The sequence below is a fragment of the Notothenia coriiceps genome, unplaced genomic scaffold, assembly GCF_000735185.1.
Source record: "Notothenia coriiceps isolate Sejong01 unplaced genomic scaffold, NC01 NC01_scaffold00004485, whole genome shotgun sequence".
Classification (NCBI taxonomy): domain Eukaryota; kingdom Metazoa; phylum Chordata; class Actinopteri; order Perciformes; family Nototheniidae; genus Notothenia; species Notothenia coriiceps.
In genome coordinates this window covers 705922-718126 of record NW_011337186.1, presented here as the reverse complement: position 1 = coordinate 718126, position 12205 = coordinate 705922, and positions in this window count along the sequence as shown.

Genomic DNA, 12205 nt, shown 5'->3' with positions numbered 1-12205 from the left:
GGTGGAGCAATCTTTATTTCATCAGCTCAAAGCCGTTTATTTCATTAAAATGTCTACTTGTCCATCAGTAAGAACCTGTTCCTTTTGAGATAAGCTGGCGGAGTTCATCATAATTGCAAATGTTTGCCCATAATGTAAAGACCTTGTGGGGTCTAGTATTATTTGAGATGAAAAAGGTTGTCATGCATACAAATCGGAACAAGTGACAGCAAGTGACAGTAATTCCCGCCAACATTTTTCGATTAGAGGCAATTCATGAAGAAGTGTAAAAGTTGCTTGAACCTGCAGGGCATTATAATTTGGTTCCACAGTTTGTTTTATGTCTCTGCTTTTAAAAGTTTCAACTTAATGTTTTCTATCAAAATAAAAAATCTGTTCTTTTACACAGTTTTCTTTTTGTCAACAATTGAATAGACAGTTAGGCACGAAAATGAGTACAAAATCAAGTCTTCTTCCGCAATCACTTTTCATCTGATCCTCCGACTTCCACTTCTCCCACACGTTTACAGTATACACAATAATGTACACAGAGGATCACACATGTATGCACAAGCACACACACACACACACACACACACACACACACACACACACACACACACACACACACACCACACACACACACATCTCTTGGAGTAACGGCTGAGAGGGGACTAACTGACAGAGATTGCCGGGTAATTCAAGCCAACATGATTGACTTTATGATAACTTTAAAGCCCCAACTAGTCTTTATGCTTTCAAGAAATGCCAAAAGTTTTCAGCACAAAAGTGGCAGGGAATCAAGCATGAAGGGAACAAGAGGTAGAACCCCCCCTTCACAACTGCTTTCACTTCCGAGCCCACCTCCCTCCCTCACTCTTTCCCACTTGGCACTTTTAATGGCATAAAATTATGGGCCTGCAAGCGCGACAACAACTGTCTAGGTTTAAAACATAATACGTTGACAGGAGTGACATGGCCATTTTATCCTCCTCCATTAGCGCCGAGACGTGGCCACCTCCTTTGGCTCTTCAAGAACCAACCACAGTGGCAGGCCGTAGTTGTCAGACGTCACTTCCTCTGTGATTACCCGCTGACACACTGATCGGGCTGCTTTCATACTGACACTCAGAACAAATATCAAGGAGTGTGAAAGTATTTCAAGACAGGTCTCTCCGCATTTGTGACATTAAAGCACACTTATCCATAAGTACTTCCAGAAAAGGTATAACATATGATGGCTTATAGGAGAGAGATGCACGTCATGTTCAATACCAAGAAAACTAGCAGTTATTCTTTTTGGAACTATTATAAAAAAAGGAATTTATATATCAACCAGTGTAAGGCTTTTGTGATTCCAGTAAAACGTTTCTCCAAATGTTCTCTGGACAAAGCTTTTAAAATATGATTTTCAGATTTCCTTGTTTTTTTTTGCGCTTTAGGAAATTATGATGAGCGTTTTATAAACTCAAGGTTTTTTTTCTCAAAACTTTTGTAAAGTTAAGTCATCTGAATACAATATTTTCAATAATCAACAAATAATTTAAAACTTACTTGCCTTATTTGACTGATGTTCTTGGAAGTACTTCGTGACTGTAGTTTTATGTAAGTATTCTTAACTTATTTTCACATAAATGTCACACCAAGGCAGACACATACTGTTTAAAGACACATTATCCATCAGGAACACTGATCTCTGCTATCATAAGTCCCCCAGATAAATCATCAGCACTCCCAGTGATACTGTAAATATTATTCTGAGAACCTCCTTTCACCCCTGCAGTATCCCAGACCCAGTCCAAACCTCGTGTCAGTCGTGGTGCAGCGATGATCCGGAAGAATGAAATCTGTCCCGTGGCGAAAGGGCCTCAGTTTCTGAAACTGTAGATCTATCCGCTAGCTAAACATGACGACCACATTCTGTGTTGTTTGCTTCTTCAGCCTAAAAGAAAAAGAGAGAGAGACATGTGAGATCTTTAATTCAAATAAACAGGAAGAGGATTATCACTCATAAGCTGCATAAGAACTTCAGTGGGGAATGTTGGGTTTGCTGAGACCATAAATAAACAAGATCACCAGAAAGCGAAGAGAAGGACCTCCTTGTTTTGGTGTCAGCTTGTCCCGGCTTAATAAGTGTTAATGTTGCTCAAACGACATTCTCCGTGACATGCTGCGTTGTTGTCCCAGTAGCATACTGTATCAAAGCCAAGGCCTTTGTTTAGCTAATGTCCTGTGGTGGCTTCTGATTGGTCTAAATGACCTGTGACACCTCATTAGCTCCTCAAGTTTGCCTCCCTACGTCGTATTATTAATGGCGACATTGAAAACAGAAGCCATATTAACCACCTCGCACTTAATGGTGTTGGTTTTGATTAACATCACCAACAGTAAAATGACAGTGAGGTTAATGGGAACTTTGAACAGAACCAGGACCACACCCCAACACACACACACACACACACACACACACACACACACACACACACACACACACACACACACACACACACACACAATATCTTCTTACCAGGGATTTAGGTGGTTATCATAGTGAGCATGAAAAATAAGACTGAACGGCCCAGGAAGCCTCCACTGACTTGTCTATATGGAGCCTCATTAGGGACATTGATGGATGGGCTATTGCCATCACCGGGCTCGCCCAGAAAAGCTCTGGGTACTATTAGTGTTTGTGTGTTTATAAACTGACACTTAATTACAGGTGCAGCATCATACCACATACATTAACGAGTCACGGCCCATTGAGTATAATGCAGGCTGGATATCAAGAGAAGGAGGAAATGGAACTACAGCACTGTTGCCCATGCATTGGTCAAAACTCTGTTATTAAAATACTTAGAAAGACATAAGGATTGACATTAATCATGCGATTGGAGGTATATCATATAAAAACTTTACTAGTTTTTACTGCAGGAAAAATAAACTCAAAGGCAGCCAACATTAGAACCCCTTTCAATTTAAGAAAACAACAAATTTGAAAGTTAAAATAAAGGAGCTGGCAGAATAATTGTTCCTCATTTCTGGTTTTCAAGTTGTTCGTTTGACCTTTCTCAAGTAACAGAGAAAAGCTAAAGGTTATGTTAGTTAAATACAAATAATTTTATTAAATATACTAGTAGTGAAAAAACAGACATCACAGTACGGAAAAATGAAATGCATGGTGTCTATTTTGTTTTTTATTCACCTTAGGGGCTGCAAATCGCATAACAGAAACTAAAGGTTTCTGAAAAAAACATTTTACTTAGTGAAATCTATACCAGTTCTAGTTTCATACACATCAATATATTGATCACAATATTTCTGAAATTCTAAAACATCTTTATTATAATTTAATGAAAAAAACAGCTGATCTTTATTTTACTAGTGAGCTTCATGTCATAGAGAACTCACTTCCCCACCTCACCACACACACTGCTGTAGTTGTGTATCGGATTTACAGCTGATAGTTTACTTTTATACCAGAGGAGGTCATATGATATATTTTCTGTTTCCCAAAATGGCTTCAGCCAAGGGCTCAGACATATAAAACATACTCCTGACAGCGATACATTTCACGTGATGACACTACTCTGAAACAATCTCGATATTGCCTTTCCCTGTCATAAACAAAACCTGACCACAGTTCTGTTCGCCGGTGTGTGTGTGTTGCTGACAATTTGTCTATCCAGCATGTGTGTGAAGAGGGAGGGAGAGAGGAGGAATGGTAGAGGGATATGGAGACGAAAACCTTCGTATTCTCAGCGGCAGACGGAGTAAGTAGATGGGCTCACTCTGGGGAGAGCAGTGGGAATGGTTGTAAAAGGCCCAACTCCATGGTAACTGAAGGAGATGTGTCTGCTGAGAAAAGGAAAGAAAGGGGCAGGAGACAGGAAGGGGAGAAGTCTGAGTAAGAAAGGGGGAAGGAAGAGTGAAAGAAGAAAGAAAGTGAGAAGAAGGGAGGCGAGCAGACATGGGGGAACTCTGGCAGGTGCTTCATCATCTGCTAAGGCATTGTCGGGCTGCCCGTAAACAGTCATTGGGCTTCTCGAGGGAGCAACCTTCTCCATAACTAGCACAGGTATAAATCTGCCTCTTAGCCACTAAATTAGACACATTCTTGAGAGAGTCTCACTCTGCAAGTGCTGCACAAACCTGAGGGAAAAAGGAAGATAGACAATTAAGCAAATCCACCGAGAGTAGTAAAGGAGCTACAGGAACACAGTATATGGCCTGTGTGAATTTAACCAGATGGCCACTTTGATCCATATGAAAAATTGTTCATGTTTTCTCTCGCAAAGCGGTTATGAATAGTTTCTTTACACTGAGCAAGAATTAATTTCCCCACCATCTCTAAGGGCTGTCATTGCATCTCATGTACGAGCCTGCTGTGGCTCAAAGTACAAGGTCTGCGCTCTGTCACCTCGTCACAATGTTTATCCTTCATTACGACTCCGAAAACAGCGACACACCCTTGATTTTTTTTCCTACGATTAATTTTTCTAACATATATATAAAGTGGTGACACTGTGCGACAACATGACACTTAAGTATTGTTTTAACACTTGCAGGGGTGGGTAATGGGAGGAAAGGTCAGGGTAAAATACACCAAGAGGAGTGATCTAGTGTTCTGAACACATGAAGTTTTTACTGCGTGTGTGTTTATACCTTAGCAATGCGTGCATACTGTTCGAGCCAAGTCTGTAAATAGCACTACTTTCTAAAAATAGCAGGACAATATGTGGACTTCCACTAGTGTTTTTTTTGTATTTAAATAACGTTTCTATGAAAGCCAAGTTAAAAGAATTCTATGACCAATAGATAAAATACACACACACTTTTAAACTCAGTAAATAAGCCAAGGAAAGTCAAACAAAAGTGTACAAAAATGTTCTTTGATAAAAACAAGGCATGAATTGTTTACCTGGTGTATATTTACATGTCATATCTGCTTCCCTGAATGCTATCTGCTGTTTTAAACAACTTTTCTGAAGACGGAGGTCAAATTTGTCATCGAAAAGCCCCGCAAACATGAAACTCAAGTGTGCTTCTAGTGTTGTAACAGAATGCTAATCTCCTAAACACTCCATCTGTATTTGCTAAAACATTGCCTCACACACAACCTTTGCATAAATGTCACTTCACACGTCACTCGGGGTCAAAGGAAAGAAAAGTATTCTTTATTCTAAAAGTGTTTTATAAAAGATGTTGCACTGACAAACTGTTCTTATGATCGGGCTGTTTTAAAAAAATATACTAGGAAAATGCACAAATTAAACAATCCCCCTTGTGTAACATAATATAAGGAATATTTGAAATGTTTTAAGTACTATTTCAGTGATATCATGCATGATGTAATGAACTATTTCAGTCTGGTGGAATTTGCACATAGTAAAACAATGGACTGTATTAATACATGCTGTCTAGGCCAAGGCTTTTTCAGTCCTCCAGTTTAGCAAGACTATTTTACTAGTTCCTCTCTCAGAGAGTTTCTCTAAAAAAATCCCCACAGGACTTCTTAACATTCTAATAAAAAGATTTTACAGAGTAGTGCGAGTGTGAATCTTGAAGATGATGCCATGGAGAAAGGAAAAAGAGGTGAGCACAAGATTGTTAAGGAGGGACAGGAAGAATAAAGGAAAGGTTGTGAGAATATTTTACTCATACATCCAGACGGCCCCATAACATATTATATGTTAGGTTTAATTTAAATTGTGCTGTGAAATAACTAAATGATAAGCAAGAAAGTGAGTGGTGCCGTACACTCTAGTATAAAAAAGTTATTAAAATCATGCAAATATAGAAGTTTTCAACAATTCTAACTGAATACAAAAAATAGTTTTAAGTGAGGTTTTAAATATGTATTATTGCAGAATGTTTGACCGATCACACAGACAGAAGTGCATACTAAATCAACCAAGCCATAATCAACCTTTGATACAATAAGCCTGGTGCTGACAGAAATAATCCACTGGCCACCTTCTTAATGAATAATTGATGCCCATCTTAACAGGCTAATGAATGAATGTGGTTTGGGTTTGAGTGATGGCCCTCTCGTTGGAGAGCTATCCCAGGAGGGACAGGGCACTGGAGACGGAGGTGCCATCCTCTATAACCTGTATAATTGGTCATTTGACATGAGTGACTTGACTGTGTGTGTCCGTGCACCGCCAGTGGAGACTGACCCTTTTGCCCTACTGTTTATTACCACGGTTCCAGGTTATCACACCAATTAGGGCTGGGATAACAGTGATCAGGAAAGGAAAACAAAAAGTATAAAAAAGCATACTATTATCCCGAAGGAACAGCTCAGCAATGGCAAACATAAGAGAGTACTCTTTTGACCTCACTAAAAATATTCTTAAAAGAATAAATAACGGAGAAGTAATTATAGAATGAGATGAAAACTGTCACAGATGCAAAAAGGTTTTTCTTTCAAAGTGCTTTGTATCTTAGAAAGAAAAACAGTGTGGAGAGGTGACAAGTCTCCAAGGCTGTTCTCTGTGTGCATTTGTGTTGGGCTTGTCCAAACAATCATACTTACATTTTAGCACTATAATCACACCCTATTTCCACAGGTCTGATAACATTCTCACTGCAGTTTCGGTGTGGCACTCTCACGAAACAATACCTTATTGACACGGGCTCTGGCCTCACAATAGCCACAAAACATCAGGGTTCCTGTTTTTGTTGACACTGTTTGAGCCCTCCATTGAAGGGAAAAGCCACTGTGGACACAGCATTGCATAATTGGAACTCTCTGTCATACAATACCACAAATCAACCCTTTAAATGTTTGAGCATGATAAGGCAGCGAGAGGACACACAGAGGGGGAGCGGCACAAAGACAGGGGGAAGTCAGGTGAATGGAAGTGTGGAAAGTTGATGGAAATGGAGAGTTGGGAGAGACTATGGAGTGGAGCACCACTAGGGGACAGTAGTAAGTCATGGACGGCAGCAGGAGCAGTGCGCGCGTATCTGTGTGTTTATGTGAGTGTGTGTGCGGCAAACAGTGAACAAAAGACTTTCTTTGTTGCACTTTCAGATAATAAAAGAATTCAGAAATAGCTACTTGACTGCTTTAGAAAAGATCTTGACAATGCGTTGGCTCATAATGCACAGAAACAGCTCCAGATTTACATAATCATATGTAATGTAAACCACTACGAGGCTCCACAACCAACAAACAAACTGACTGGGGAGAGGGTGACAGCGAGAGGATCCGCTTTCCCCTATGGACTTTACACACTTACTAAAAGTACATTTTGCTTCATCTGCTCACAACAATAAGACAACGTTTGCAAATCGTGTGTGCTGATGATTCAACAGAAACTAAGCTTCTCAAGTAAACACCTAAATATACTTAAAGCACAGAATGAGGGCAGTATGCTTTATTTACTTAAAATGATTTATACCTTAATTATCACATTTTCCTTGAGGAAGAAGCCCTGGAATTCATGTAGATTCCAGAGTAACAACATAGCAGAAATTATATTTGGTATAATAAAGGAAGCCTGTGTGATAATGAGACACAAAAACATAGGGGACTTTTTTCTTTAGAACAAGATGAATGGCCAGAGGATTTCACGCTGTAACTTGAGGCATTAATACTTATATCTGCTCTCTTTGTGTTGTGCGTTAAAAGGGGTAATTTGTTTGGTAACTGGTTAAACAAGAGAAGTTAACACCTCCACGTACCTCTGACGTTAGATATAACTGTCAAGAGGGAGCCAGTGTTTCTTTTTTTTGCTATGGTAACCGAGGACGTATATTGAAAACATGCTGCCGCCTCCTCCTCCTCCTGCAATTAAAAGCAGAACAATAACAATATCCACCAATGACAGCAGCGTCTGTACAGTAGTTATGCCCTTCGTTAGTTTCACAATGTTCCTCATGAATTAGTTAAGTCTGTTAATTGCACATTTATTACACTCAAGGCCACAGAGAGATACACTAAATGGCTCCGGAATAAAATAACACTTCCACACGTATAGGAGTCATGAAAAATAAATTAAGCTTTTAGATTACAGTTTAACCTTGTGTCGCAAAAATAAGTGTCATACATTTTATTTACTTGCCAATTTGTCTTTCAGGTAAATAAGAAATGTTTAACCAACCATTTTAATTGGGAAATAGGGCTAAAATTCATAATTACAACATTTATTTAACAAACACAAATAGTAAACAATTGATATGCTAAGCAATAAATCCTAGATTAATAAATAACACCAATTATATGTTTTAATCTTTATTTTTAGCAAGAAATAAATAAAACCGTAATTATTCTTGAGTGCTTCGAATAAAAAACGCGGTAATGATGATATTTATTTAGAGACAAGAAATAAGGCAAATATCAAAAGAATCCAGCAACATTATCTCTTCATGTTTACAATTTATCATCGCTTTTTCTGATCTCAGGCGTGTTTCATTATGGAGTGACGTTTGAGTGACACTGCGGCAGCTGTCACCGCCATGTGCTGAGGTTCCCTCTCATTTCCAGCACCAACAATAATAATGACTATTCCAGTGCTAGCCCCACTATTTGTGTTATTGTTGTAGGGTGTCAGACACAGGCCCTGACGTTTGCTATGCTATCAGCAGGAGTGTACAAATACAAACACATTTGCCTGAGTTATTGACCTTTATCTCCCCACTTTCTTGACAGCCTTCTCCAGTTATTGACAATACAAACACATGGGACGACGCATAACCTTTCATTTACAGAGCACTCTCTCTCCCTTTTTGTCTGTCTCCCTCTCCCTGGCTTGCTCTTTCCCTCAGCCTGTGTCTCTCTGCTCTTGCAATTTGTTTAAATAAAATGGGGCAGACAATGGTACCGCTCATTTCTGCCATTTTTCTTTCACTCCAGATTTCAGAAGATAATATCATTAGACCGATACAATGGCTGCTATTCAGCCTCAGATACACAGATATTTCAAGTATTCAATATAGTTTTGACATGCTGACATTAGGGGAGATTGTTGTTTCCCTATCTGTTTGCTTACAATGTCGATTCCGTCATAAATCTTAGATTGCTAAGGCAACGTTTGTCTTCATAATGTTCAAATTACCACAGAAATATATACATGGACAGAACAATCAAAACACGAATAAGATCCAAAAGATGCACAAATAATAATCATTTTGAAAAAAATATATAAATTGGTACTGTGAAAAATAAATATTTACAGTGTATATATGTATCATTTACATGTATATTTAAACACACAAAAAGTATGTAGAGTTTTATTATGCAGAATGAGGGACAACATAATTATTCTGAAAATGGGACTGAATCCATAAAGCCATAATAAACAGAATAATTTACTGCATCTCAATACAGCGTTGAATAACAATGGTCATAAAAACCACGAGTATTCCACTAATGATTCTCCTCCAGAATTTATTGTGTTTTTCAATGTGTGTCCTCTTGCATTTCAGCATGAGAAATAGCACACATAAAATACATGTGTCCCCACCAGTCAGCCCCTCTGCAGGTACTTCAGAGCCCCAAAATTAAATTTTAAACAATCCAGACCAGTGTTTGGTGACCATTGTTAATCATCAAGAAACAAAGACATCAAACAATATTTGATAATGAGAAAAATGCCTCGAGGATATTAGGGGATGGGGGAGAGCACAGCGTGAGCCTCGGCAGCAGAGCTAGGTAGAGAGGCTACACCAGACACAAGCCGCATTCACATGTCTGTGTGTGGTGACGGTGGGTGTCTGTGTGTGCGTGCCTGACACACAAAAACCCACAAATGCATGCATACGTGTGTCAACTTCTATCTCATGCACATACAGACATGCATGCATGCACACACACCTCGTATGGTGTTAAAAAGCCATTAAAAAAAATTACCTCTTTTTTTAAAGTTCATGACGAGATAATTAGAATTCAGTGTATTGAGCCACTGGTGAGATTACAGCTTTGTGAAATTGTGCCTCATTTTGAACTTGCATCATGCCTCAACCCAATTATCTGCAGCGAAAATGTCTTAGTGTGGCTCCAAACTGTGACTGATAAAAAAATAAAGACTAACCAAAAAACTTTTATTTAAAGATAAAAATGATTATTCTCTCAAAAAATGTCTATAAGGCTAAAAGGCTAGTCTTTTATTTGATGTATCATTCAAACCAAATATAAACACATTTTAATTAGTTATTATATGTTAAAGTGTATCAATATGCTTAAATTATACATTTAAGAGTATTTAAAAAAAACACATTTATGTTTTAAAAAACAAATAAGAATAATTTGAGTAATAAATAAAACTGAATTATTCATTTTTTCCTCTTGCCAGTGTAATTAGTGCTTACTGAAATAGGTTGGGCAGACAGGGAAAGGAGCGTTGGGTAATGAGGAGAAAATGTTTTTTATCCCTCTTCCTCTGTCATACTCTTATTGGGTTATCCTTGATTGACGCAACGTTAACAGTCTGGCCAAATCGAGGCAGATCCAGCAACCTAGGCCGAACGGCAGCATGTGCAGCCACCTCGGACATGCAAATTGCACCCAGGCAACCCGTTGACTATGATTAATGAGCCTGGGCTGCAGCCTTTGTTTCCGCGTGCAGCCGTTTAGAGTGAAATACAATCCCAAAATATTATCAATCCCCTGTTAATCCAGTAAATTTGTTCTCATCGCACATGTTGTTTGAGCAATTTACTGCCAAATGTGTGCATCTGTGTCGGCATGAGAGTGTGTGTTTGTGTGTGTTGTGGGGGTGAGCACAATTGCATTTAATTACATGTCCTGTAATTAAATTCATTAAAAGGATAATAAAATAAATGGAAGAAACAGCTTTGAAAGCTAGGGTGAAACACATGTGTCTTGTCTCCCGTGATGTAAAATATGGATGTGGGATTTGCAGGGGCAGTCATGCTGTTCAGGGGGGAAAGCATGAATCCGATACCTTGCTAATACTACAGGCATTTCCTGGTTATGGCTTACCTCGTGTTTAAACTGTGATTTTTAGAGCTGAGATCCCAGACTCCCTGAAGATTGGAGAGGAATTCTGTAGTGCAGAGGAGTGAAGTCACTGACTTCACAAATGGAAAAAAAGAAACATTATGACAGTAATGCTGACGATCTAGTGTAACAAAACGCTCTCTGTGTATGGTGAGTAATATCAGTGGATATGGTAAGGAGGGACTAATGTGCCAGACATGGGAGGGCTAGCAATTTCCTTAAACTGTATGATGAGTAAAGGAAATTACACAACCTCAAAAATCGTACATTCATCGGCTGAAGATGTTGTCGATAAAAAGCAATTTCTCACACACAGACACACATACACACACACACACTTTCCTTCTGCTGCAAGCAAAATGTAAATGTTTCCCAAGCATTAAGGTATATAAGTGCCATTAGTGGCACAGTGCTTAGCACTACAATGGTGTGCCGAGAGCAGTGGAGCAGAGATCAGTGCGGCATCTCCTGGATATCAGAGGGAGACATCCTTTGTAAATCCATCTCCCACTGTGAGCTAGCTTCACAGCTGGTTAACGGCACTGTGTGTACCACTGCCCTGTTTACACGCAGCCTCCAAAGCACTCGTCTTTCCCCCTGCATCCTTTCCCTGTATCCCTTCCATCGCTCGCGCTCTCCTTCAGCTCATCACAGCCCACTGTGGCTCTCAAAGCCATCAAAGATGCACACAAACTGATCCAATGCAAGGGTGTTTGTGTGTGTGCACACAGGAGTACAAACACACACAAGTAGACACCTCCACACAACAAAATCTCTGATCCCTTCGCTTTTGGGGCCATTACAGTACACTGCCTTCCAACCCTTTCTCTGATTTTTATCTTTTTATACCATCACATTACACTGATCCTTTTATACCTATTACACACGCGGCTCCCCATCAAACCCCCTGATCCTCTGATACTTAGATGAGTAAACTGCTCCTCCTGCCCCTGACCTCAGCCCTTTGTAGCAATCAGACCAGACTTCCTCAGAGGCCCTGATCTTATCTTGCCATACCAATCCCACTACACAGCTCCCTTTTGTAGCCACCACAGAGCACTGAGCCCTTTCAGATCCAGGGACTGTGCCGGTGAACACACAGCCCGAGACCTCAGCTCATCTCAGACATCATACAACACTGCCCAACAACAATGAGCTCTACTTTCTGATGCACCACAGGTCAGATAGAGCCTTTCTGCTCACCGATGCATTGTTCACTCACAATGGAGAAGACCAGCAAATGTTGTTGTCAAAGAA